Source organism: Desmodus rotundus, chromosome 11 (genome assembly GCF_022682495.2).
Source record: "Desmodus rotundus isolate HL8 chromosome 11, HLdesRot8A.1, whole genome shotgun sequence".
Classification (NCBI taxonomy): domain Eukaryota; kingdom Metazoa; phylum Chordata; class Mammalia; order Chiroptera; family Phyllostomidae; genus Desmodus; species Desmodus rotundus.
In genome coordinates this window covers 6,993,676-7,019,961 of record NC_071397.1, presented here as the reverse complement: position 1 = coordinate 7,019,961, position 26,286 = coordinate 6,993,676, and the positions used below count along the sequence as shown (strand labels likewise).

Below are 26,286 nucleotides of genomic sequence, written 5' to 3'. Positions count from 1 at the left end.
CCAAGAGACTTGTTTTTTTCTTTCCCTGAATGAAAAAAGTCCTCAAAGGCAGACGTTTTGTCAATGTGGAAGAGGTAAAACAACAAATAGCAGAAGCACTAAAAGACATCAAACTTGACGCGTTCAAGAACCCTGTTCTGAGCAGTAGAAAGAAGTCTCAGTAGGTGTATTGCATCAAATGGAGAGTGCTTTGAAGGTGATTAACGTTTAAACATGTAAGAATAAATATGTAACTTTTATAAATAAATTCTGTTTTTCTGGGTGCCCCCACTTGTATAATTGACATAAAACATTGTGTTAATTTTAAGGGTACAATGTGGTTATTTAATAGTATACATATGTGGTGAATTGATGACCACAATAAGCATAGTTAACACATTCATCACTTCACAGTCGCTTTGTCCGTGTGTCTGTGCGTTGTGAGAACACTAGAGGTCTACTCTCGTGGCATCTTCAAGTGTATAATACAGTGCTGTTAACTGTAGGCAGCGTGCTGTACATTAGGTCCCCCAAAAGTATTCACCTGATAACTGGGAGCTTGGACCCTTTTGCTTACATCTTCCTGTTTCCCTCAACGCCCAGCCTCTTACAGCCATAAATCTAATCTCTGTTTCTGAGTTCAGCTTCCTTATTTTACACATATAAATGGGCTCCTACAGTATTTGCCTTTCTCTGCCTTATTTCTCCCAGTTAAATTCTGCAAACAAATTAATCCTTCAACCTGAATGTTTTGAGCACCTACTAGATGCTCATTATTTTAATAGGTGCTTTAGGGGATTCGGAAATAAGAAGATACAGAAAGTTGTATGTTTTATTCCAAGAAGTTATAATTTTATTGGGAAGTATTACATATACACAATACACACATTTACACACACATATATATGTGTATATAACAGAAAATAAGAGAATATATTAGTGGAAAGAAAAAATGGACAGCGAGGATTGTGAAACCTTACTTAGAGTTGTAATTCAACTCATATTAGTCTTTAATGGCTCTGCAGCCTTGTTTCCTTACGTGTGAAGTAAGAGAATTAGACTAAATGCTATCTATGCACTCGTTCAGCTCTGTGTTTTTAAGTTGAATATCAGGGTCCTAGCTGGGTAGCTCAGTTGGTTAGAGCATCGTCCCAATACACCAGGGTTGCAGGTTTGATCCCCATTCAGGACACACACAAGAACCAACCAATGAATGCATAAATAAGTGGAACAACAGACTGACGTTTCTCTCTCTCTCTCTCTCTCTCTCTCTCTCTCTCTCTCTCTAATAAATAAGTAAAAATTGAAAAAATAAGTAAGTCTAATATCAGTTTGTTACACACAGGTCAATACATTATTTACTCACTAGCTATGATACTGAAAAACTAAATCATGATGTAGGAACTCAGATGGGGGAAGCCATGGCAGATATCACCCACTGAGAAGCTAAATAAACCTTAAAAGATATCAAAAAGGAGAAGGTAACATTGTGAGACGAAGGGGACCACGGAAACAATGGTGCTGAGAGGGGATGAGCACAGTGTAAGGAAGTGAGGGGTGGGGGGCCAATAGCAAGAGACCAGTGTGGGGCTTGCAAGGAAAAGCACTAACTAGAAAGATATGAACTGAAACTAGCCCCTGGCAGGAGCCTGGGGTTGTTTGGGAAGTACTGAAGAATAGGATGAGACAGATAAATGGTGACTTTATGATGGGTATGGACATCCTAGGTAGAGGAGCTACTGCTTTATTTCATGTGACTGGGAAGCATTGTGATTTAAGAGCATTGCGATTCATTCATTCATTCATTCATCCATTCAGGCATGTTTACTGTGCTCTTTATGCGAGGCGCTGTTCTCGGTGCTGGAATACAGGAATGAACACAACAAAGTCCTTGCCCTCTGGAGCCATTTTCTACTGGGGAGGAGATAATCCACAAGATCAATAGCTAAAACACAGAGCGTTTCAGAGAGCAGGAAGTACAAAGAGAAACTTAAACTAGGAGTTTCAATTTTAACAGGGTGACTGTGGAAGAATTTACATAATAAAGGTTTATATGGCTGTTACAATGAATAGAATCAACAGGACTGAGAAGTCAGGAATAAATCACAATGGGGTTTAGGGGGATGATGAAGGAAAGGACAGTAAACAGTGAGTGGAAGAGACAAATGTCAGAGACTTTGTTGAGGAAGAATGAATAGAAGTGACGGCCACAAATATAAAAGAGATGTAGAAGGGAGAACAGTAAAAGCTCAAGACTGAAAACACGTTATCAGAGGATGAAAAACTTGGGAAAAGAAGTTGGTCGAGAATAAGAAATGTTCACTTCTTAACATAATGAAGGAGTATATGATGTACAGGTTGAATTCTGGAACTTTAAAGGAAGGTTGAGACTGAAGATTTAAACTTTGAAGCAATGTATTGAGTTGGTGTAATACTGAGGGGAAGACCAAAAGTCAGCTGGGGAACTCTCTGATCTGGTTTGAAGTAGGTGGTGATCGGAACCCACACAGACACATCCCCCTCCATTCATACTCACTGTGGAAGCCTGCTGACTTAGTTTATACTTAGCCACATCACCCCAACTCCCTCTCTTCGTGTCTGTTTACACATGCACGGTCAAATATTCCATTCCTGAATATTTTCCAATGGGGCGAAAAATCTCCTTTTAAAAGGAGAACAAGGGAATATTATGAATGACTTATGACAATGTATCTGCTAACGTAGATAAATTGGACAGATTTTTAGAAGACACAGACTACCAAAATTCTCTCCAGAGAAATAGAGAATCTGAATAGTCCTGTAACTACATATGTAAATGAATTTGTAGTAAAAGTCTTCCCGCAAAGAAAACTCAGGCCATATCACATCACAGAAACCCTGCCAAATGCTTACGGCATAAACGATACCAACTCAACACAAACTTTTTCAGAAAACAGAGAAGGAGGGAACAATTCCCAACTCCTTTCACAAGGCCAGGATTGTCCCAACATCAAACGCAGACAAATAGAAGTAAAGAAAACTACAGACCAACATCGCCTATAAATAAAAATATGTAATAAAATACTTGTGAGTAAAGTCCAACAAATAAAAAAAAAGAGAATAAATAATGGGAATCTTCCCAGGAATGCAAGATGAGTTTACCGTTCAAAAATAAATCAGTGTAACTCACCATATCAATAAACTAAACAGCAAAAACAATAAAAATCCATTTGGTTATCTCTGTAGATTTAGACAAAGCATTTAACAAAATACAGCTCACACTCATGGTCAAAAGTCTCAGTGACATAGGAACAGGAGGGAACTTCTACAAGCTGATGAGTGTGTCACCGTTGTATATATAAAATAAACAGTGGAAGAAAGAATTCTTTTCCCCTAAAATGGGAAACAAGGGCACTCTTTTTTTATTACTTCTATTCATTACCGTACTCGGGGATCCAGTCAATGCAATAATGAATATAATTAATAATAAATAAAAGATATAGTATAAAGAATCAGAAAGGAAATAATAAAACTATCTTTACTCACAGACAACACGATTGTGTATGTAGAAAACACCAAAGAATCTAGTTTAAAAAAAAGGCTAACAGAACTAATAGAAGAGCTTAACAAAGTCGTGGGATACAAAGTCAATATATAAACCCAACTGTGCTTCTATATACTAACACTGAACGATGAGAAATTGAAATAAAATACCAGCGTCATTTACAATAGCATCAAAAAACATAAGACACTCATAGATTAACAAAATACGTGCAAGATTTTATATATATGCTGAAAACTATAAAACATTGATGAAAAATCAAAGAACACTTAAATAGTGATATAGCATACTCATGGATTGGACTATTCAAAACTAAGATATAAATTCCTCCAAGGCTGATCTGTAGATTAAATGTAATCCCAATCAAAATTCCAGCAGGCTTGTGTGTGTGTGTGTGTTTATGAGTTGACAAGCAGCTTTTGAAATTCACAGAAATAGGAAGGACCTAGAATAGATAAAACAACTTGGACAAGAAAAACAACCCATACCTTACACCACATATCTTTATTTAAAATGAATCTCAGATCTAAAAATATAACCTAAAATATAAAACTTCAAAAGAAAAGACAGGAGAAAACCTTTGTGACTTTGAATTAGACAAAAATTCTATAAGACATAAAAAGCACAAACCATGAAAGAAAAAAAATGATAAGCTGGACTTCATCAAAATTTAAAGTGTGTGCTCTCTGAAAGGCACCGTTAAGAATATACATGTCCCCGAGCTGGGTAAGGTTGCCCCTGGTTTGCTGATGCTGGGCTCATAGCAGCCAGGAACAAAGGAACTCCTTGTTTATCCCAGCTTGGCTTTGGTCTGTGTTCATGCCTGATTCATACCCTAGACACATGGAAAAAAGAAAAGGATAGTAAAGAATGTATAAATAATGCAGACTTAAAAAACATTTTCAAAATATATATATCTGACAAAGATTTATATCCAGAATATTGTTTAAATTATCACGATTTAATAAGAAGACAAACAATAATATGCACCAAAGATTAGGCTCGACATTATATCAGAAGATATTCAGAGGGCAAAGGAGGACATGTAAGCTCAATGTCATTAGTCACTAGAGGAATCAAATTACAACCTTAATGAGATAATATATACAATTATTAGAGCAGCTTTTTAAAACTAACAATAACAAGTGTTAGTGAGGTTGAAAAACTGGAACTCTGATACGTTGCTGGTAGGGATGTAACATGGTATATCCCTTGGGAAAAACTACTTCTCAGTTTCTGATAACATTAAACGGAACACTCACCATAAACCCAGCAATCCCATTCCTGGGTACCTGTCTGTGAGAAATGAAAACGTGCCCACACAAAGACTCCTACACAAATATTGACAGCAGCTTTACTCCCAGTCTCCCAGAACTGGGAACAGCCCGAACCAGTGAGTGTCTGAGTGAAGTCTGGTTTAGCTACACAAATTGAATCTTACTTAGCAATAAAAATGGGATGAACTATTGATACATTTGACAACTTTGAATGAGTCTCAAAAGCATTATGACGAGTAACAGAAGCCAGCCCACACAGGAGGCTATGTAGTAGTATGTGATTCCGCTGGTGTGACATTCTGTAAAAGGCATAACTATTGGACTAGAAATCAGATTAGTGGTTGTCTAGGGGCTGGCGGGGGACGGAATTGATTATAATGGAGCAAGAGGGAATGGTTTAGGGTGATTGAAATATTCTGTATGTTGATTTTAGTAGTGGTTATGAAGCTGTATACATTTTGTCGGGACTCATAGTAATACACATCTAGAAAGGGTGAATTGAAAATTTTACTCTCTATAAATTTAACCTCAACTAACCTAAATTTTAAAAACTATATGATAAAAGACAATATATAAAATTAAAAGACCAGTAATTAAACAAAGCCAAATAAAACAAAACTGCACAGTGAGGAATTTGCATTTTGCTGTATTTAGTCTAAAATAGCAACTTATCTTTGACTACAAGCGCTTCAGGGCACACAAACACATCTTTTTACAATGAATTACTACATGCATGAGTTAGAACTTGCTGTTTCCCGCTCCGCTACCGAACCTACGAACCTACGTACCAGGCTGCATCTGGACCCACCCTCTCCTTCCTTCCCTGCGGAGCGGAGAATGTGTAGGTCTCCTGTCTAGAGCTGACCTCACCGACTGTGCTCTCAACCCCAGTCCCTTCTGCCATCTCAGGAACCTCAGCTATCCTTCTGGGGGGTTTTATGTTCAACTTCCCCCTCTTTACTGACTCTTAGTAGTATTTGAATGGGCCCAATTCTTTCCCATATTTAAAACCAAAATATTCCCCCTTGACCCAATCTCCCCCAGTAGCTACTGCTCACTTTCCTCTCCTTTAAGCTGAACTACTCCAAGTAGCTGCTTCCACTCACTGTGTCCACTCCCTGCCCCCCATCACTCCTCAACACACTCCAGTCTGGCTTTGCCGCATCACACTGAAGTGTTGTTATAGTTACCGATGACCTCGACGTCGATAAATTTCATGGGCGTATTGCAGTCCTCATCTTTCTTGACCTTTCAGCAGCATTCAGCGTTATTAACCGCCCTGTTCGTTGCAATATTCTCCTGTTTTCTTCCCATCTCATACTGCTGGGTGGCCCCCCGGGCCAGATCCCCCTCCTTTATGCCTTCTCAAGGCACTCTCCAAGCACCTCCTCTTCTTTTACTCTGTACTGTTTCCTATGACCGCACCAGCCCCCTCACTTCCGTTGCCATCCAGATGCTGACTACCCATGCTCACTTCCTAGTCCCTATTTTTTCTCTGAATGCCATATCCATTGATCACATCGCCTACCTCACAGCTGACGCCATACTCAAAATTCCTCAAATTAAAGTCTTCTCCACCTCTCTCCAGACTTGGTCTCTGCCTCTGAATGCCCATCAGTCAATGTCTCTACAAGTCCTATAGTTGCCCAGGCTAGAAACTTAGAAGTTACCTCTGTTTCTATCCTTTTTCTTATGCCCTAAATCCGATCCGCTTAGAGTTCTGTTTACTCTGTCTTCAAAACATGTCCTGAACTGAACTGCTTCACCATGCCTCTGCTGTGGCGACCCTTGTCCAAACCTCAGTCATTTCCTTCCCACTACTAACATGGTGTCATGATAGGTTTCCCTGAACCACTTTGCTCCCCCCGAGCCATTTTCTGTGCAGCCAGAGTATTTCTTTTTTAAAAGTGTAAATTTTATCATTTCACTCTCTCCTCGAAACTCTTCAGACACTTCTAACTTCCCATTGTTTTAGGGAAAAAACCAGCATCCTTTATATGGCCTGTAAGTGTCTGCCTGATTGGATCCTTTTCTGTTTTCAACCATATTTTGCATTCTTTTCCCCTTTGCCCCTTCAACAAGACTGGCCTTTCCGGGTCTTAAATGATTTATGCTGTCTCATCGTGGGGTCTTTGCACAGGCAATTGCTTCGAATTTCTGAGTAGGATAACTTGTGTGTGCACAGGGGCACACACACACACACACACCCCTTGTTTTGTTTGTTCTACGCATCCTTCAAACCTCAGTTTACATTGTTTTTCCTCAAAGACGTCTTCTCCAATCCACAGCCTTAACTATGTCACGACTACGCTACACATGACTATGTTTTCTGTACTTTTTCTTCATAGCACTTTCCCCTGTTTCTAATCATGTCCCTGTGGTATTGTTTGTTATCGGCGGCCCCACTATGCTGAAAGGCCTGTGTCTACTGTAAGTGAACATCACAGCACCTTTATTTGTGTCATTTTCTGGCACATAATCAAAGAAGAGCAGTGAACATTAGGGTACACATGTTACATTGAAACCCCACGGGGAAAGACTGGAGCGCTCTTTGACTGGCTTGTGAGCCTGCAATCACACAAGGGAAGATACGAAGCTATAGAGATCCAGCCAAGCAGGCAGGTGGCCCCTTACGTAAATGACGCCCTGGTTTGGTGCCCGTTTTACTTAATGGGAAAAGATTCCTGCAGCCACCTGGCGCACCAGCCAAGGCAGCCTCCACTCATGCTCTTTACGGTCCCCAGGTCACTGTTTTTTCCACTCACTGCTCCTGTTGGGGAATAACACCCTCCCTTCAGGTTGAAATGGTTGGGAAAGCTGGGGGCTGTATTGGGTTTGACTCTCAGGCCCTTAACCCATTTTCAAAGCAGAAGGTAGGACTTCACTTTCCATCCTTGGGGATTTGCTTTATATTGGGACTTATTTGGAAATTATTGTCTAATGGGATTTCTTTTTTTATTCTTTATAAAGTTAAATATTCAAGACAAAATATAGTTGTAATATAAAACCAAACATTGTTTTCTTTTTAATTATGTTTTATTTATTATGGTATTACAGTTGTCCCAATTTTCCCCCTTTGTCCCCCTCCACCCAGCACCCTCCTCCTCCTTCAGGCAATCCCCTCACCTTTGTTCATGTCCATAGGTCATGTCCATGGGTCCCATCACGTCCATGGTGTATTAGTTCTTTGGCTACCCCATTTCCTATACTGTACTTTACATCCCCATGGCTATTCTGTAACTAACTATTTATACTTCTTAATCCCTTCACCTCTTCACCCATTTCCCCAAGCCCCCTCCCATCTGGCAACTATGAAAACTCTCTCCATGTGTATGATTCTGTCTCTGTTCTTCTTGTTAGCTTAGGGTTTTTTTTTTTTTATTCAATTGTTAATAGATATGTATTTATGGCCATTTTATTGTTCATAGCATTGATCTCTTTTTTCTTAAATAAGTCCCTTTAATATTTCATGTAATAATGGTTTGGTGATGATGAACTCCTTTAGTTTTTCCTTGTCTGGGAAGCTCTTTATCCGCCCTTGGATTCTAAATGATAGTTTTGCTGGGTAGAACAGTCTTCACTGTAGACCACTGCTTTTCATGACCTTGAATATTTCTTGCCAAGCCCTTCCAGCCTGCAAACTTTCTTTTGAGAAATCAGCAGAGAGTATTATGGGAACTTTCCTGTGGGTAACTTAACTGCTTTTCTCTTGCAGCTTTTAAGATTCTCTCTTTATCTTTAAGCTTTGGCATTTAATTATGATGTGTCTAGGAGTGGGCCTCTTTGCATCCATCTTGTTTGGGACTGTGCTTCCTGGACTTGCATGTCTATTTCCATCACCAAATTAGGGAAGCTTCCTTTCCCTATTTTTTTCAGATAGATTTCCAATTTCTTGTTCTTTCTCTTCTTCTCTGGAACCCCTATGATGCAAATGTCAGATCTCTTGAAGTTCTCCTGGAGGCTGCTTATACTATCTTCAATTTGGGGGGGGGGATTCTTTTTTCTTCTTTTTGTTCTGCAAGGTTGTTTTATGCTTCCTTATGTTCCAAATCATTGATTTGATTCTCCACTTCATCCACTGTATTGTTGTTATCCTGTATATTATTCTTTATTTCAATTAATGTATCTTCCATTTCTGACTGGGTCTTTTTTATGCCGTTGAGGTCCTTATTAAGCTCCTTGAGCATCCTTATAACCAGCGTTTTGGACTCTGCATCTGATAGATTGCTTATCTCCATTTTGTTCATTTCTTTTTCTGGAGTTTTGATCTGTTCTTTCATTTGGGCCATGTTCCTTTGCCTACTCATTTTTGGCAGCCTCCCTGTGTTTGTTTCTATGTTCTAAGTAGAGCTGCTATGACTCCCTGTCTTGGTAGCATGGCCTAATGTAATAGGTGTCTTGTAGGGTCCAGTGACGCAGCCTCCCCTAACACCCAAGCTGAGCACTTGAGATGTACCTTCATATGGGCTGAGTACACCCTCCTCTTATAGTTGAGCTTTGATTGTTGTTGGCAGGTCAATAGGAGGGATTTACCCAGGCCAGTCAGCTGCAAGAACTGTCTGTGACCACTGACCACCAACCTCCACCCTCTGTGGAGGGTCAGCTGTGTAGGGGCAGGATGATGGTGCTCCAGTGTGGTCTGCAGCTGTCCACTGGGTTCACAGGCTCTGAGGTTTCCCAGGTGATGCTGACCAAGGTCAGCCCCCACCTGTGTTCTGCCTTGGGTCACCCTGCATGAGCTACAAAGCAATCTGCAGATGGCTACTACTTATCTGGGCTTGGAGATTCCCAGGCGAAGCCAAACTGTGAATCTAGACCAGCTTCTGCTAGTGCTGAGCCTGGGCCACTTAGCAAGAGGTAAGGGTTTAGGGGCTTACTGAGGCTGGCTGTTACTTGTTTGAGAGAATTTAGGAAGTTGTGAAGCTTAAGCCAAAACCAGCCATTCATTTGGAAAAGCCACTGTAAACAGCTTGGGTGGGCCATAAGTTGGGTGGGACGAAGACTCAGGGCATCCCCAAGGTGAGGGCAACGCTGTTAGCCAGGTTGATGTAGTGTCAGATATGGCACCTACCTGCCAGCTCTGTGGGGAGAGGGTTTAGGAAAGGAACAATGGCCTCTGTCCACCTTTCTGTCTGGGAGAAGGCTGTCCCCCAACTCTCACCTTGATGCCAGATACTTCAGGTCCTCCCTGTATGCCACTATTGCCTTTCAAGCTATTACCTCAGTGCTGGAGCTCAGATGGGGTGAGTCTGAGTAAGTGTGTGCGTGGATTCTTTAGGTGGAAATGCTTGGGACTCCAAAAGTTTTTTTTCACCAACTCGATCCCCACTGGTTTTTGCAGCCAGAAATTATGGGGACTTATCTTCCTGGCACTGGAACTCTGGGCTAGGGGCAGCTGGAATAGGGCTGGGACTCCTCACTCTTGAGATATCCCTCCCAAGTTTTCATCCAACACACGTGGGTGTGGGACCAGCTCGTTCCATGTCTCTGCCCCTTTTCCCAGTCTGGATGGATGCGGTTTCTTTAATTCCATAGTTGATGGACATCCATCAACTTGATTTTTGACAGTTCTGAGTGACGGTTGTTCAGTTGTAATTTTGATGTGTTTATCTGAGGAGGTGAGCCGTGTTTACCTATGCTGCCATCTTGACTGGAAGTCTACATTGTCTTTTCAAACTAACAAATACACAGTTTATTTCGAAAGGGCATATATCTATACTAATAAAAGTTTCATTGACTCCTTAACTTTTATTTAAATGCAAATAAATATAAATAAAGGAAGAGTCATTTTTCTAACAAATAAATCTCACTTTGGAATAAAACAAATTTATTATAGCTTTATTAATTTTTGCTATTGAAAAGCATGATTGAATACTAATAATACTATGTCAGGTACTGAGTTGGGAACCGGGGAGCTCAGAGACAAACCAGAGGGCCCACAACAGGCTAGCAGTGGAGAGAGCGGAGCAGGTGGCCAGACATGATGCTTTTGACAATGCTCAGCTGCCGTGCCAGGCAGAGCTCAAGATGGGGAGGGAATATTTTGCAAAGGGCAGGGGCACAGGGAGGGAAGACTTTATAGAGGAAGTGACTTACAGAAAATCATCAGGGTTTTCATCCTTTTAAAGTGAGCATTTTCCTCACATTTACCTTTCAGTTTAAAATTTTTTATTAGAGTACTCTAATAGAAGTTCAATTGAGTTCAGTTTCTCAATATGTTTGAACTGGATTAGAACCATGAAATAAATTTCAGCTACAGGTATAGTAGCTCTCTTGGACCTAAAATTTGATAACTTCTTCCCAAAAGTATGGGACAGAATAATTAAAATCAAGATTGTCCCATATAATTTGAGATAGACCATCAGTATAATTATGTCTTTTAATGTGACCCTCAGTCTATTTTAGAAATGAAATTAAGCCCAAAAAAAACAAATAAATCAGTACCCTGCAATATGTGAGTGAATATTGTCTTAGTGAGAATTAGATGCCAAACCAGTCATTGAGGGACTGGTCAATAACAAGTCATTTTCTTGTTAATACTTTATTTTGGATCAATAATGTTTTATCCTTTTCATATTCAGTTCATTGCCACTGGCTTCCAAAGTGGATTTATTTGTCAAACTATTATTAAAAACATGTTTCAGAATTATGCCTTATGATGTATAAGTTCTGTGACATGATGAACTCTGCCGATTGTTCCCTGGAAGCGTCTTCCACTGTGGACTCAGAGAATAAATTTCAGGAAACCAGTCTCCACAAGGATGAGAGATAGGAGTAGATCTAAAGATAGACACAGAGACAGAGATAAGAGATAGAGGTAGAGAGATGTAGGAGTGTAGAGCGAGAGACAGAGAGAGAGGAATTTGGAGAGAGAGACAGAGAGAGACAGAGAGAGAATGAATGAAAGGGAGACACGTGTAGGTCTGAACAACCTCTTAATTGAAATATGAGTGAACTCTGTCCTACAACGGATTTGTCATTATAAAATGAAAAAGTTCGAGAACGTTGGACCTTGCCCTGAGCAGCATTGCTCAGTTGGTTGGGCGTCATCCTGCAAAAGTTGCTGGTTCAATTCCCGGTCAGGGCACACGCCTGAGTTGCAGGTTTGGTCACTCATGGGGGCACATAGGAGAGGCAATCGATCAATGCTTCTCTCTCACATCGATGTTTCTCTCCTTCTGTTTCTTCCTCCCTTCCCTTCTCTCTAAAAATAAATAAATATAATCTTTAAAAACAAACCAACAAAGAATGTTAGACCTAATTTCTTGTCATTAGGGGTGAAATTGTCCCAGAGAATATGGTAGTCACTATCCCCTCACTATCCAGAACCTCTTCCCATGACCTGCAAAGGCCCCAGGTGGCCTGGCCCCTGGCAACCTGTGGGGGCTCATTCCATCCCACACTTCCCCTTCTCCTCCCTGATCTCCTCCATCCCTCCCCCAAAAAGTCCTCATTACTCAAGGGTCACATTATCAGGAAGACCTTCCCGGGCCACCTTCTCTAAAATACAGCTTCCCATAGCTCCCCGTATGCCCTTTATGCTGAGTTAATTTTCTTCATAGCAGCCATATTGTATTTAATTTCTTATGCATCCTATTCTCTCTCTCTACTTCACAAAAGAGTTAAGGACTGGGAATTTATCTGTAGTATTTTTCATTACGGCCCTGTCACCTGGAAAGTACCTGACTCATGGTAGATCCTCACTGAATGAATTAGTGAGCCCTCTGCCAGGGCCTCAGTTTCCTCTCTGGCTTCTTTCATGGGCCTTTTATTTTTCATCTCTCCTTGACACGGACCTGCCCCAGGGTATTTGGTATGAACAAGAGTCCTCAGAACTAGTCTGTTGATAGAAAGCACTTCCTGACATTTAGATTCAATGCACACTGGCCTGCTATCCACTGTGTGCTGTGCCTTACGGATTTCATCTGTGAGTGAGAATGACTGAGGAGTTACCTGAAATATTAAGAATCTTGCCCACAGCTGTTTTCTGAACTACGCCCAGAGTCACTGAGATCAGTCAGAGAAAATCTGAATGGACTGAGAGTCAAGAAACTTAAATTCTAGTCTTGACTCTACTACTCAAAGAAGATGCATTATCTTTTTAAAAATTTTTATTTATTTATTCTTAGAGAGAGGGGAAAGCAGGGAGAAAGAGAAAGAGAGAAACATCGACATGTGAGGGAAACATTAATCAGTTGTCTCTTCCACATGGTCCAACAGGGGACCAACCCTGCAACCCAGGTATGTGCCATGACGGGGAGTTGAACCAGCAACCTTTCACTTCATGGGACAACACCCAACCAACTGAGCCATACCAGTCAGGGTGGAGATGCATTATCTTTTTTTTTTTAATTTAGTCCTTATTGTATTCTTTTTCCATTACCATTTAGTCCCCTTATACTCCCCTCCCCCAGCGATCACCACACTGTTGTCTGTGTCCATGAGTCCTTTTTCCTTTTTGCTCAATCCCTCCATCCTCTAACTTCCCCCTAACAGCACTCATCCTGCTCTCCATCTGTGAGTCTGTCCCCATTTTCCTTGTTAGTTCAGTTTGTTGTTTAGATTCCACATATAAATGAAATCATATATTTGTCTCTCTCTGACTGGTTTATTTCACTTAGCATAATGTTCTCCAGGTCCATCCATACTGTCCCAAAGGGTAAAATTTTCTTCTTTTTTATGGCCGAGTAGTATTCCATCATGTAAATGTCCCACTGTTGTTTTACCCACTCATCTACTGCTGGGCACTTGGGCTATTTCCATATCTTGGCGATTGTAAATAATGCTGCAATGAACATAGGGGTGCTTATATTCTTTCAAATTAGTGTTTTGGGTTCCTTCAGATATATTCCCAGAAGTGGGACTGCTGGGTCGAAAGGCAGATCCACTTTTAATTTTTTGAGGTATCTCCACACTGCTTTCCACAGTGGCTGCACCAGTCTGCATTCCCACCAACAGTGCAAAAGGTTCCCCTTTCTCCACATCCTCTCCAACACTTGTTGTTTGTTGATTTATTGATGAAAGCCATTCTGTCAGATGTGAGATGATGTCTCATTGTGGTTTTAATTTGCATCTCTCTGATGATTAGTGATGTTGAGCATCTTTTCATATGTCTACTGGCCATCTGTGTGTCCTCTTTGGAGAAGTGTCTGTTCAGATCCTTTGCCCATTTTTTAATTGGGTTGTTTGGAGTTTTTTTGGTGTTGAGTTTTGTAAGTTCTTTATAAATTTTAGGTATTAACCCCTTATCAGATGTATCTGCAAATATGTTCCCCCATTCTGCGGGTTGCCTTTTTATTTTGTCGATGATTTCCTTTGCTGTGCAAAAACTTTTTTTTTAATGACGCTTAACCAACTGAGCCACATGGGTCAGGGCTGAGATGCGTTAACTTAAAATTGTCACTCCATGTCAGTCTTCTAATCTTAGCTCTGTGACCATGGGAAAATGATACTGTCCTTGTGTCTCTGTTACTCATCTGTTGTGTGATGATAATGATCATACCCACTCGAAGTGCTCTTGTGAGGACTGAGGTAATTCGTGCTATGCACTAAACAATTATTTCCCTATAATTCCTTGATACAATTCTTATTGCTGCTGATGAATCTACTCAGTTATATAGATATTTTGTTATGTTTTTCTATTAGAATAAAGGAGTAAATCATTTTTTTAAATTTATTTTTATTGTTGTTCACGTACAGTTGTTTCCATTTTCACCCCACCCCTGTCCCACCCATCCCCGCCTCCCACCCTTGAACCTACCCTTTTTGGCTTTGTCCCTGTGTCTTTTTAAAAAATATATTTTATTGATTATGCTATTACAGTTGTCCCATTCCCCCCACCATTATTCCCCTCCACCCTGCATACCCTCTCCCACCATGATTCTCCCCCTTATTTCATGTCCATGGGTCATACATATAAATTCTTTGGCTTCTCCATTTCCTATACTGTTCTTAACCTGCCCCTGTCTATTTTGTAGACCATTTATACTTCTAATTCCCTGTAACTTTTCCCCCATTCTCCCCCCCTGCCCCTCCCCACTGATAACCCTCCATATGATCTTCATTTCTGTGATTCTGTTCCTGTTCTGGTTCTTTGCTTAGTTTGCTTTTGTTTGTGTCTTTTTTAGGATCAGTTTTTGACAGTTGTGAGTTTGTTGTCATTTTACTGTTCATAGTTTTGATCTTCTTTTTCTTAGATAAGTACCTTTAACATTTCATATAATAAGGGCTTGGTGATGATGAACTCCTTTAACTTGACCTTATCTGGGAAGCACTTTATGTGCCCTTCCATTCTGAATAATAGCTTTGCTGGGTAAAGTAATCTTGGATATAGGTCTTTGCCTTTCATGACTTTGAATACTTTTTTCAGCCCCTTCTTGCCTGCAAGGTTTCTTTTGAGAAATCAGCTGTTAGTCTTATGGGAACTCCTTTGTAGGTAACTATCTCCTTTTCTCTTGCTGCTTGTAAGATTCTCTCCTTATCTCTAACCTTGGGTAGTGTAATTATGATGTGCCTTGGTGTGTGCTTCTTTGGGTCCAACTTCTTTGGCACTCTCCAAGCTTCCTGGACTTCCTGGAAGTCTATTTCCCTTGCCAGACTGGGGAAGTTCTCCTTCATTATGTTTTCAAATAAGTTTTCAATTTCTTGCTCTTCCTCTTCTCCCTCTGGCACCCCTATGATTCAGATGTTGGAATGTTTAAAGTTGTCCCAGAAGTTCCTAAGCCTCTCCTCCTTTTTTTTTTTGAATTCCTGTTTCTTCATTCTGTTATGCTTGAATGTTTATTTCTTCCTTCTGCTCCCACCCATTGACTTGAGTCCCTGTTTCCTTCCCATCACTCTTGGTTCCCTGTGCATTTTCTTTTATTTCACTTTTCATAGCCCTCACTTTTTCCTCTATTTTGTGACCATACTCAACCAATTCTGTGAGCATCCTGGTTACCAGTGTCTTGAACAGTGCATCTGATAAGTTGGCTATCTCTTTGCTGCTTAGCTGTATTTTTTCTGGAGCTTTGATCTGTTCTTTCATTTGGGCCATTTTTTTTTGTCTTGGCTCACCTGTTATGTAGAAAGGGGTGAAGCCTTAGGTATTCGCCTGGGTGGGGCAACCCACGTAGCTGCGTTGTGGCACTCAATGTGGCGGATGGGTCCAAGAGGGAACAACACTGCTTGCTTGGCTGTTGGCTGGCTTTCAGTCACTTCCTCTGATACCCAGAAGCAAATTGGGCCCTGCTGGTGTTGATTCTCAAGTGGGTGGTTTTGTGTACATTTTAGGACCCTGTGGGTCTCTCCACCAAACTCTCCCATGAGACTGGGAGTTTCTCCCACAACTACCTTAACCCCCACAGGTTTTTTCAGTCAGAGGGGTTTTTTTGTTTCTTTTTTAAAGACTTTATTTATTTATTTATTTTAAATTATTTTATTGCTGTTCAATTACAGTTGTCTGTATTTTCCCCCCACTATTCCTCCCACCCCAGCCAAATCCACCTCTCTCTCTTGCTTCCACCCTCCCCCTTGGTTTTGTCCATGTGTCCTTTATAGTAGTTCCTGAAAACACTTCCCCCTATTTCCCCATCCCCCCTCCCCTCTGGCTATTGTCAGATTGTTCTTAATTTCAATGTCTCTGGTTATATTTTGCTTGCTTTTTTCTTTTGTTGATTAGGTTCCAGTTAAAGGTGAGATCATATGGTATTTGTCCCTCACCACTGGCTTACTTCACTTAGCATGATGCTCTCCAGTTCCATCCATGCTGTGGCAAAGGTTAGGAGCTCCTTCTTTCTCTCTGCTGCATAATATTCCATTGTGTAAATGTACCATGGTTTTTTGATGCACTCATTTACTGATGGGCACTTAGGTTGCTTCCAGCACTTGGCTATTGTAAATTGTGCTGCTATGAACATTGGGGTGCATAGGTTCTTTTGGATTGGTGTTTCAGGGTTCTGAGGATATAATCCCAGCAGTGGAAATGCCAGGTCAAAAGGCAGTTCCATTTTTAGTTTTCTGTGGAAATTCCATACTGTTTTCCACAGTGCCTGCACCAGTCTGCAATCCCACCAACAGTGCACTAGGGTTCCCTTTTCTCCACAACCTCACCAGCACTTGTTTGTTGATTTGTTTATGATGGCCATTCTGACTGGTGTGAGGTGGTATCACATTGTGGTTTTAAATTGCATCTCTGTGATGGCTAGTGATGCTGAGTATCTTTTCATATGTCTCTGGGCCCTCTGTATGTCCTCCTTGGAGAAGTGTCTGTTCAGGTCCTTTACCCATTTTTTAATTGGTTTGTTTGTCTTCCTGGAGTGGAGTCATGTGAGTTCTTTTTATATTTTGGAGATCAAACCTTTGTCCGAGGTATCACTGGCAAATATGTTTTCCCATATAGTTGGTTCTCTTTTTATTTTAATGCTGTTTTCTTTAGCCTTGCAGAAGCCTTTTAATTTGATGAGTTCCCATCTGCTTATTCTTTCCTTTATGTCCCTTGCTTTAGGGGTCATATCAGTGAAGATACTGCTGCATGGAATGTCTGAGATTTTCCTGCTGATGTTTTCCTCTAGGACTTTTATGGTGTTGCAACTTATATTTAAGTCTTTGATCCACCTTGAATTTGTTGTTGTGTATGGTGTAAGTTGGTGGTCAAGTTTCATTTTTTTGCATGTAGCTATCCAGCTCTCCCAACACCATTTGTTGAAGAGGCTATTTTTACTCTCTTATGCTTCTGCCCTCTTTGTCAAATATTAATTGACCATAGAGACTTGGGTTTATTTCTTGGCTCTCTGTTTTGTTCCATTGGTCTATGTGTCTGTTCTTATGCCAGTACCAGGCTGTTTTGATTACAGTGGCCTTGTAATACAGTTTGATATTAGGTATTGTGATCCTTCCTGCTTTGTTCTTCTTTCTCAAAATTGCTGCAACTATTCAGAGTCATTTATGGTTCCATATAAATTCCTGAAATGTTTGTTCTATATCTGTGAAATATGTCATTGGTGTGTTATTAGGGATTGCATTGAATCTATAAATTGCATTTTGATGATGTTAATTCTTCCAATCCATGAACATGGTACATGTTTCCATTTGTTTGTGTCTTCCTTAATTTCTTTCTTCAGTGTTGTGCAGTTTTCTGAGTACAGATCTTTTACCTCCTTGGTTAGGTTTATTCCTAGGTAGTTTATTTTTCTTGTTTCTATATAAAATGGGATTTGTTTCCTCATTTCTGTTTATGATATTTCATTGTTGGTGTACAAAAATGCCCTTGATTCAGTCAGAGGTTTTGAGGCTTTATTTCCCTGTGCTGGAACCCTGGGTTGTGCGGTCTCTCTCACTCCCCAGTTGTTCCTCCTGGTTTATCCACACACAAATGTAGGACTGCTTGCTCCGCCAGCTGCCGCTTTGCCTCGTCTGCCAGGCGCCACCTTGTGATTCGCCAGCCACAGCCCGCCAGGTTCTGCCATCCACCACCTTGCCCTGATTCCTCTCCACCCTGGCTGTCCATCTCCACCCCTCCTACCAGTCTGGATGAATGTTTCTTCAACTCCTTGGTTGTCAGACTCAATACAGTTCAATTTTCTGGCAGTTCTGGTTGTTTTTTGTTTTTAAATTTGTTGTTGTCCTTCTTCTGGTTGTGCGAGGAGGCACAGTGTAAGTACCTATGCCTCTATCTTGGCTGGAAGGGGAGTGAATCATGTTTTAATGTCTCTTTTTAGAATATACTCACAATAACACTCATGCACTAAGAGTACTGAAAGGCAAAGGCATGAGAATGTTATTGGAATCACAAGTAGATTTTCTTGTTTGGGGGGAGGGGTTGTTTTGTTTTATTTTGTTCTTTTAGGGGTTTTTTTGATCAAGCTGTATTTTCTAATATTTCTACAGAAAATTAAAGGTTATTTGTAAATGAAAGACAACCCACTGAATGGGAGAGCATATTTGCCAAAGACTCAGCTGATAATGGGTTAATATCCAAAATTTATAAAGAACTTTACAAAACTCAACACCAAAAAAAAACCCCACCAAACAATCCAATTTAAAAATGGGCAAAGGACCTGAATAGACACTTTTCTAAAGAAGACATATATCCATAGACATATGAAAAGATGCTCAATGTCACTAATCATCAGAGAAAAGCATATTAAAACCACAATGAGATACCATGTCACACCTGTCAGAATGGCTACCGTCAGTAAATCAACAAACAAGTGCTTGTGAGGATGTGGAAAAAAAGGAACCCTTTGCACTGTTTGTGGGAGTGCAGACTGGTGCAGCCACTATGGGAAGCAGTATGGGGTTTCCTCAGAAAAACTGAAGATGAAATGTCTTGTGAATCAGTAATTCTACTTCTGGGAATATATCCAAAGAAACCCAAAACACTAATTCGAAAGAATATGTGCACTCCTATGTTTATTGCGGCATTATTTATAATCAGAAAGATATGGGAATAGCCCAAGTGCCCATTAGCAGATGAGTGAATAAAAAAGCTGTGGTATGTTTACATGATGGAATACTACTTAGCCATAAGAAAGAAGGAAATCCTCCTTTTTGAGACAGCATTGATGGACCTGGAGAAAATTATGCTAACTAAAATAAGTCAGTCAGAGAAAGACAGGTACCATATGATTTCACTTATACATGGAGTCTAATGAACAAAATAAATTAACAAACCAAATAGAAACTTGTTCATAGATACAGAGAAGAGACTGACAGCTTTCAGAGGGGAGGAGGGTCAGGGAGCTGGGTGAAAAAGGTGAAGGCAGTAAGCAAAGAAAAGAAAAACTCATAGACACAGACAACAGTATGGTGATTACCAGAAGGAAAGAGGGATGGAGGGAGATAGGGGATGGTAATGGGGAGACAAATGGTGATGGAAGGAGACTTGACTTGGGTGGTGAACACACAATACAACACACAGGTGATGCATTATAGAATTGCACGCCTGAATCCTATGTAATTTAATTAACCAACGTGACCCCAATAAATTCAATAAAAACTTTTTAAAAGTTATTTCTAAACAAGTTAAAGTCACTTGCTGATTTTACACCTCCAAGTGGCAAAATAAAATTGTTTCACTTAATCAGTGAATGGCAGAAAAATGCCCTTCTTTTTTAATTCTATTTTTACAATAAATTTCATTAGCTGAATTAAAGACAAATGTTCTCTCCTCTCATATAGCAAATTATTTCACAACACACATAGTTGGTTCTGAGGTCTAATCTGCCTCTGGACTTTTAACTTTATTTTTATAGTTAATATTTGTATTATTTTATATATTTGGGCTCTAAGATTGTGTACTATTATTAATCGGCTGCTTCAGAGTGGTGTTTCTCTTATACAGTTGATATAAGACTGTATACCTAAATGGATAAATAAAGCCAAAACTATAAATTTCCAGGATAGACTGTGCATGAAACGCTTCCAAATTGGAGTTGTTTGCTATGCATCTGACTGTCCACTTCCTTACCCATACAGACCTCCACATATTCCCTAAATGAGAAAAATTTGCTGAAACCTCCAAGATATTTGGAAATTTAAAGATGAAGTAGCAGCCTCAATCATTAAAGAGAATTGATGCATAAAGTTTATATTTGATTTAAAATAAAATTATAAATTTAAACAAAATTTTCATAAATATATGTATGTCTGTTTACATGTCATAATAGACCCAAGTTATAAGTAACACATACTCAATGTAAATATTCTAAAATACACAGACAGACATAAAGAAGAAAACAATGTGTATGTGTACCTGCCCACGTCCGAGTGCAGGAGATATATAGCAGAAGTACAAAACACGTTTTGCTTGAATGACGTTGATGAAGGCTTTATCCCCTCCATACTTCGCAAGGGACTTCCAAATGCTATACCCAACATGAAGCTGTAGACTGCAAGCCCTTGTTCTCTCTTCCACCTGTTCTCCAGGATGCCTGCCAGGTGGGACTCTCTGCATCTCTCTGTGGAAGTCTGACGTGGACATTCCATTTTAATACCTTAATACTTCTTTCAGGTCCTTCCCAGTTGTTTTTATCTTAAACTCTCCATTTTTTCTTTCAAATGCCTGACATGTCAACAAAACCTTCTGTTTTCCATTTGCTGAATTTATCATTTCAACATCTGTAAACAGTGTACTAAAAATACACAAACATAAGATTGTTGGTGAACATCCTAAAATCTTAAAAATGGACAAGATGAATTGAGCTGAAATTTTTCATTATCACAGAGAATGAGTTTGTTTGCTTGTTTTTTAGCAGGGAGGAGGTAAGTTATTGAATGAACTTAGAAAGTACCCTTGGGTGAACTTCTAATTTATCTTATTTGCTTGCAAATCTGTGGGCTAAAGAGTTCAGAGAGACCAGTTTGTCTTCGCTTTATCCCCCAAGGCTCGGGAGTAGAGAAGTTGAGATTTCTCCTTCTATGTCATTCCTTGACCTTGCTGCCACTGGAGACTGGACATTCGGATCCATCCCGGGGCTTTAATTCTCAGTCCTTGAGCATCATCAAGCACTTCTTAGCACTGTGAAAGATGACGCCGGCTCAGAGGAGCTATTTAAGGAGGAGTGACACCTGCTTTTGAAAAAAAAATTAAAGATTACGACAAAATGGGCAATAAAAACCAGGAGGGTAAAGGACATAATAAAAGAAGTATTAGTTAATTCACCACATACCTGCCTGTATAGATCAAGCTTCTTAAATAAAATGCACAAAAGTGACTGTTCCAAGAATTATCCGTGCATGGTATCAAAGCCAAAATTTAAGGACTCTCAGAAATGTTCCCACGTTACATGGATACCCACCCCCTGATATTTAGGTAAAGATGTGGGAACTGCTGAGAAAATTCAAAACTTTTTTTATGTTAAAGGACACATGGACAAAGGGGGAGGGTGGAGGTGGGGGAGAGAGGTGGGTTTACCTGGGGTGGGGTGGAGGGATGGGGAGAAAAGGCATACAACTGTAATTGAATAACAATAAAAATTAAAAAAAAAAAAAAAAAAGAATCCCAGCGCAGGACATCCTAGTGCTGATAAAGTTAATGTCCCCAAACGGAACAAGGACACTCAGTGTCATTCATTGGGCCATGAGATGGTGATTATCATCGTATTCAGCTAAACATTGGGGAAATTTCTACTTCTTTTTACTTTTACGCCTATCAAACAATGGTAGTTCGACAGACCCTTCTTTCTGGCGCAACATAATGGAGAATTATCCCCAAATAATATGTAAATCCAAGTTCACAGTATATATTCAACTCCTAACAAAGGCACAGCAAAATAACATGCAAGATGCCTCAGGCAGGCACCCGTTTCCTCCTCAGGCTGCCCTCGCGCCTAGGAGCTCTTCCCGCTGCTGGCATTCACAGCTTTCTGGGAGAAGCGCTGCTTCCCTGCCCACCTTCATGTCCATCCGTCCGTCCGTCCATCCCAACAGGAGAGGCAGTTGTCCCCAAGACAGCCCTGCCCTGCTGCTGGCCTACAAACAATCTGCCCTAGTGCGAGCCACCCACCTCTGGAGCGAAGCTCCATGACGACTCAAGACGGGATATTTTATACTCCCTATGTCAGAGTAGTCTTCATTCTCACAGCCCAGTTTTCCTAGCGACTTTCTGTGTGTTTATTATTAACTGAGCATACCGATGACGACTTTTGCCACAGCCTCAAAAATTTGTCATCATTAATGTCAAGGTAGCTTTTGCCTGACATATAAATTCTTCAGCTTACTGGAAAAGTCAGATTTCTCCTTGTTCATAAGCCCACCTCCTACTGCATTTCAACTGCTTTCCAACTGCTTTCCTCATCAATGTGCTTTTCAGATCGGTGGACGAGCAGGTGCTGGGCAGAGCACAGTGCAGAATACTGACTTTTCTAGGTAATCTGAGACCCCTAACTGAAATTTGCACACTTCCCCTTCTTCCTACATCTCCCTCTTTCCTGTTCTCTTTACATGTAAGTTTGGAGGAAGAGAGCAACCACCAGGAAATGAAAATTGCTCATCATTGGACAAATGCAAATGCAAATGAGCTGTGACTCTTTTCCAGTCTCACTGGTAAGAATGAGAAGGATGATGATGGCCTGTGCCGGGGAGCTCTGACACTGCAGGCCGAGTAGACAGGGCCAGTCGGGGGTAGTAGGCAGGGAAGCACGGTCCTGAGACCTGAGCAAATCCCACGTATAATTTTTAGCTTGTACCCTCGCTGGTCAGCTTTGAAAACCATACAGACTTCTTAAATGGCTTTGGTTTTTGGCTCAGGCATTTAACTTCTACAGATTTGTCCATAAGGACACAGAGATGTACCTATGAAAGTACTTATCACAATACAGAATTGGATTATGATATATTCGTTCAGTGGAATAAAGTGCATCAAATGTCAGTGTCAATGAAAACCTGTATATATGATATTGACCTGGGAACATTTCCAAACTTTATATTTTGTTACTTTTATAACAAAAAAGCATTTATATGTACGCATATATGTACATATATGTATATATCCTTACAAACAAGCCTGAAAGAATAAACATAAAAAATTCACGGTATTATTCTTGGGTTTCCAGAATTGGAGTAACCCTTTTATTCTGTATTTTCTAAACTTTCTGCATATATAATGCAAAATTTTATTATCAGACAAAATTAAAATATTTAAAAATCTGTTAAAGATAACAATAAGTTAACTCACATTTGATTAAGTACTGAGTTATATTCAAATCACTCAGCAAACATGTCATAATAATTATAATAAAAACAAATGCCATTTATTAAGCATTTACCAGTGGGCATGGCATTACATTTGTATATCGATAGTCTAGTAAAACATCCCACAGGAACTTCATGAGGCAAGTAAGACTCGGCTAGCAAGACGAGGTGCAGAGTCGGGATCTGAATTCTGTTTTGTCTGTCTCCAGAGCTGCTCTTTGCTGGCCCTGGAGCCACAAAAATGTGAGGCTTTCAGTGATGACTGAACCTGAGTCCTGCTTCTAAGGAGTTTGCAGGGCAAATGGAAGCAATGTTCTACATTGGCTTCATTTTTCCGTCTTGTTCATTATCCGAAACTAAGGTCTGTATGGAGCTCTGGGTTTCCTCCCCCACTGTTCATTCACTCTGACGGTGCCGTACAGAAACGGTCTTTGGATTGTCTGATAAGAGACAAAGAAAGGGCTTGTGGGGAAAGGTATTCCCCTTTCCATCCTAAGGGACTGGCTTCTGAATAAGACAGAGAACAGGGCCATAAAGTAAACATCCGCCCACTGCTGCTGGCTCATTTTTGGTGTGCTCGAAGTATATTAACCAGTGCTTGTTTTCATATGAGGCAGTTTATGCAGAAGGAACCACAGCTGATAAAACTCAGGAGTTCATGCCAATAGTGAAATTCCTCACAGTTCAAGTAATCATGGGGCCACTAACCTATGAGGTAGTTACTAAGAAACACAGCGACGGATCCTAATTATTCTTGTTTGACCACCACTTGGGTCAAATAACTAACTTTTCCAGAGTTCATTCCTTCATCCCTCATTGCTGTCCGCCAAAGAAGAAGAGCAGAAATGTGTGGGATTTTTTGTTTGTTTCAGTCAGTATTTGCTGATTTCATAGAAACATGTTCATACATGGCTTCGGTTGAATATGTCACACAGCTCTAAGCTCAGACGGCTGGGGAATCACCCTGTGCCGACCTCATCATCATAGGACAGTACTTACTCTTTGGGGACTCTTAGGTGACCCTGTCCCGCCCATGGCTTCCCCAGGCACCTGTGCAGGTGCTGAGCAGAACCTTCCTCTCGGCTGAGCTGGGCTTTGAGCCTCCCGAGTATGTCTTCCTCACACAGTTAGGAAGATTGCACCATGTTTATTTCTAAAAGATTGCTATTTGATATCTAGGTCGTAAATATCTTTCTTTTATTCTTTTATTCAGTATTCTTTTACTTAAAAAAGCACTCTACGGCTTAAACTCACTTTTGTAAATATTCCCTGCAAATAGTATATAGGTTTATAATAACTTACTTTGTAGGTCTAGGTTTAGCTGTGGACCCTCCCCTACGATTTCTTCTGATTCTGACTTAGGCCCTTTTTTTTTCATGGTTCTGGTTCTGCCTTGTCTCCCGACTCCAGCGAGCTGCCCCTCTTGCACCCACACTTGCCACGCTTTCTGGTCTAAACGCTGATCCGTATTTTTGCTATAAAGGCAGCTTATCTTCTCAGTCCCTAAGTGCCCCCAATGAAGCTTTTAATATGCAGAAACTTCCTGCTGCAGTTATGCAACCTTGAGCACGGGCGTGGTAGCGTTTTCTTCGCTTCAGCTATTTCTATTCCTGTTTGCTGCTGCTCGGATCCGGTCAAAGGCAGGGAATTTTAAAGGGTCTGACTCGAATCAGCAAATGCACAGGCAGTGACTTCTGCAAAACGCCCCTAAAAAGGCTGCCTCCCTCAGTCACATAAAGCTGGTGTCCTCGGCCTACAGCAGGGGCATTAAACAAAACGAGGTGCTTGCTGCTGGGATGGCCGGGCGGGGGTTGTAAAGATGAATTAGTGACATTCTGGCTTTAGTGAGTTTCAGTCTCGTAAGGGAGACAAGTGCGTGAATATCTGTACCATGAGGTTAATTCACACCACCTGAAGAGGGGAGGCCCATGTAATCAGACAGTGTTTTTTTAAAACTGACAGATTATCTGCTAACCTTCTGAATTCACATCTCTTGGATCCTAGGCGTACTTACCCCAGCTTCTAATAATGGCTGGCTGTAAAGCAATAACCTAAGCGTGGTGGATTAAACATCCCAGAGGCCATTAATGGCTAATGTTCTCTCCCTTATTTTATAAAAATCAGATCTCTGAAATCATTCACGAGATATAATTCACTGCAGATGAGGTTTCTCCTCTTCGGTACACAGTGTTTCTGGTCCTGACACTACATTTTGAAGATATTAAAACTAAAACTAAAAGCATGGTCTACAGCTTGTGTTAATTATCCTGGGGGTAGTTTATGGAAGCATTTGAGTTCTTAAGACATAGTTATCTAGCATGATTAAAAAGGCCTGTGTCCATATCATGGCTGTCTCTGTAGTTCAATGATTATTTTATTCTCCTAAAGTTTAAATGCTTCGGGTTCTAATGGGCAAAATGGAAGAACATCGAAAGCAGATTGATAGGGATGAGGCACGAACGGCAATTCCATGTATCGGGTCGGTCATGGTTGACACATTGGATTCTTTGGGCCCCCACAGTGCTTCCATCAGAAGTCCAAGTACTCGCTTCTCAATGGGAGGCTTGAGTGTGAAAGCATAAACGTACTCTTTTATTCCTCCAGTTATTTAATGCTTTCTCAATGTTAATGCTTTTGGCTTTCGGGGGGTTTTGAGCTCCAGGGAATTATTTTAAAAGAAGGAATGTGACCCTTCACCACAACCAGGGATATTTGTATTTCTTGCTTTCCCCAGTAACCATTGCACAGGAAAAGTTTGCGTATACCTGGAGCTAGACATTTTTAAAGACTTCCTGAAACAAATGTTTGCTCTAATTA

General features: G+C 40.5%; 1 protein-coding gene and 1 non-coding gene across 6 annotated transcripts in view; both read left to right on the top strand.

Annotated features, from left to right (window-relative positions):
• Positions 1-26,286, top strand: part of KIF6 (kinesin family member 6) — a 369,273-nt gene that overhangs the window by 144,480 nt on the left and 198,507 nt on the right. The gene's annotated exons all lie outside the window — the stretch shown is intronic.
• On the top strand, positions 4,233-4,367 carry LOC112302520 (small nucleolar RNA SNORA48). Its single transcript, XR_002974574.2, has one exon. It is a non-coding gene; the product is annotated as a small nucleolar RNA SNORA48 (small nucleolar RNA).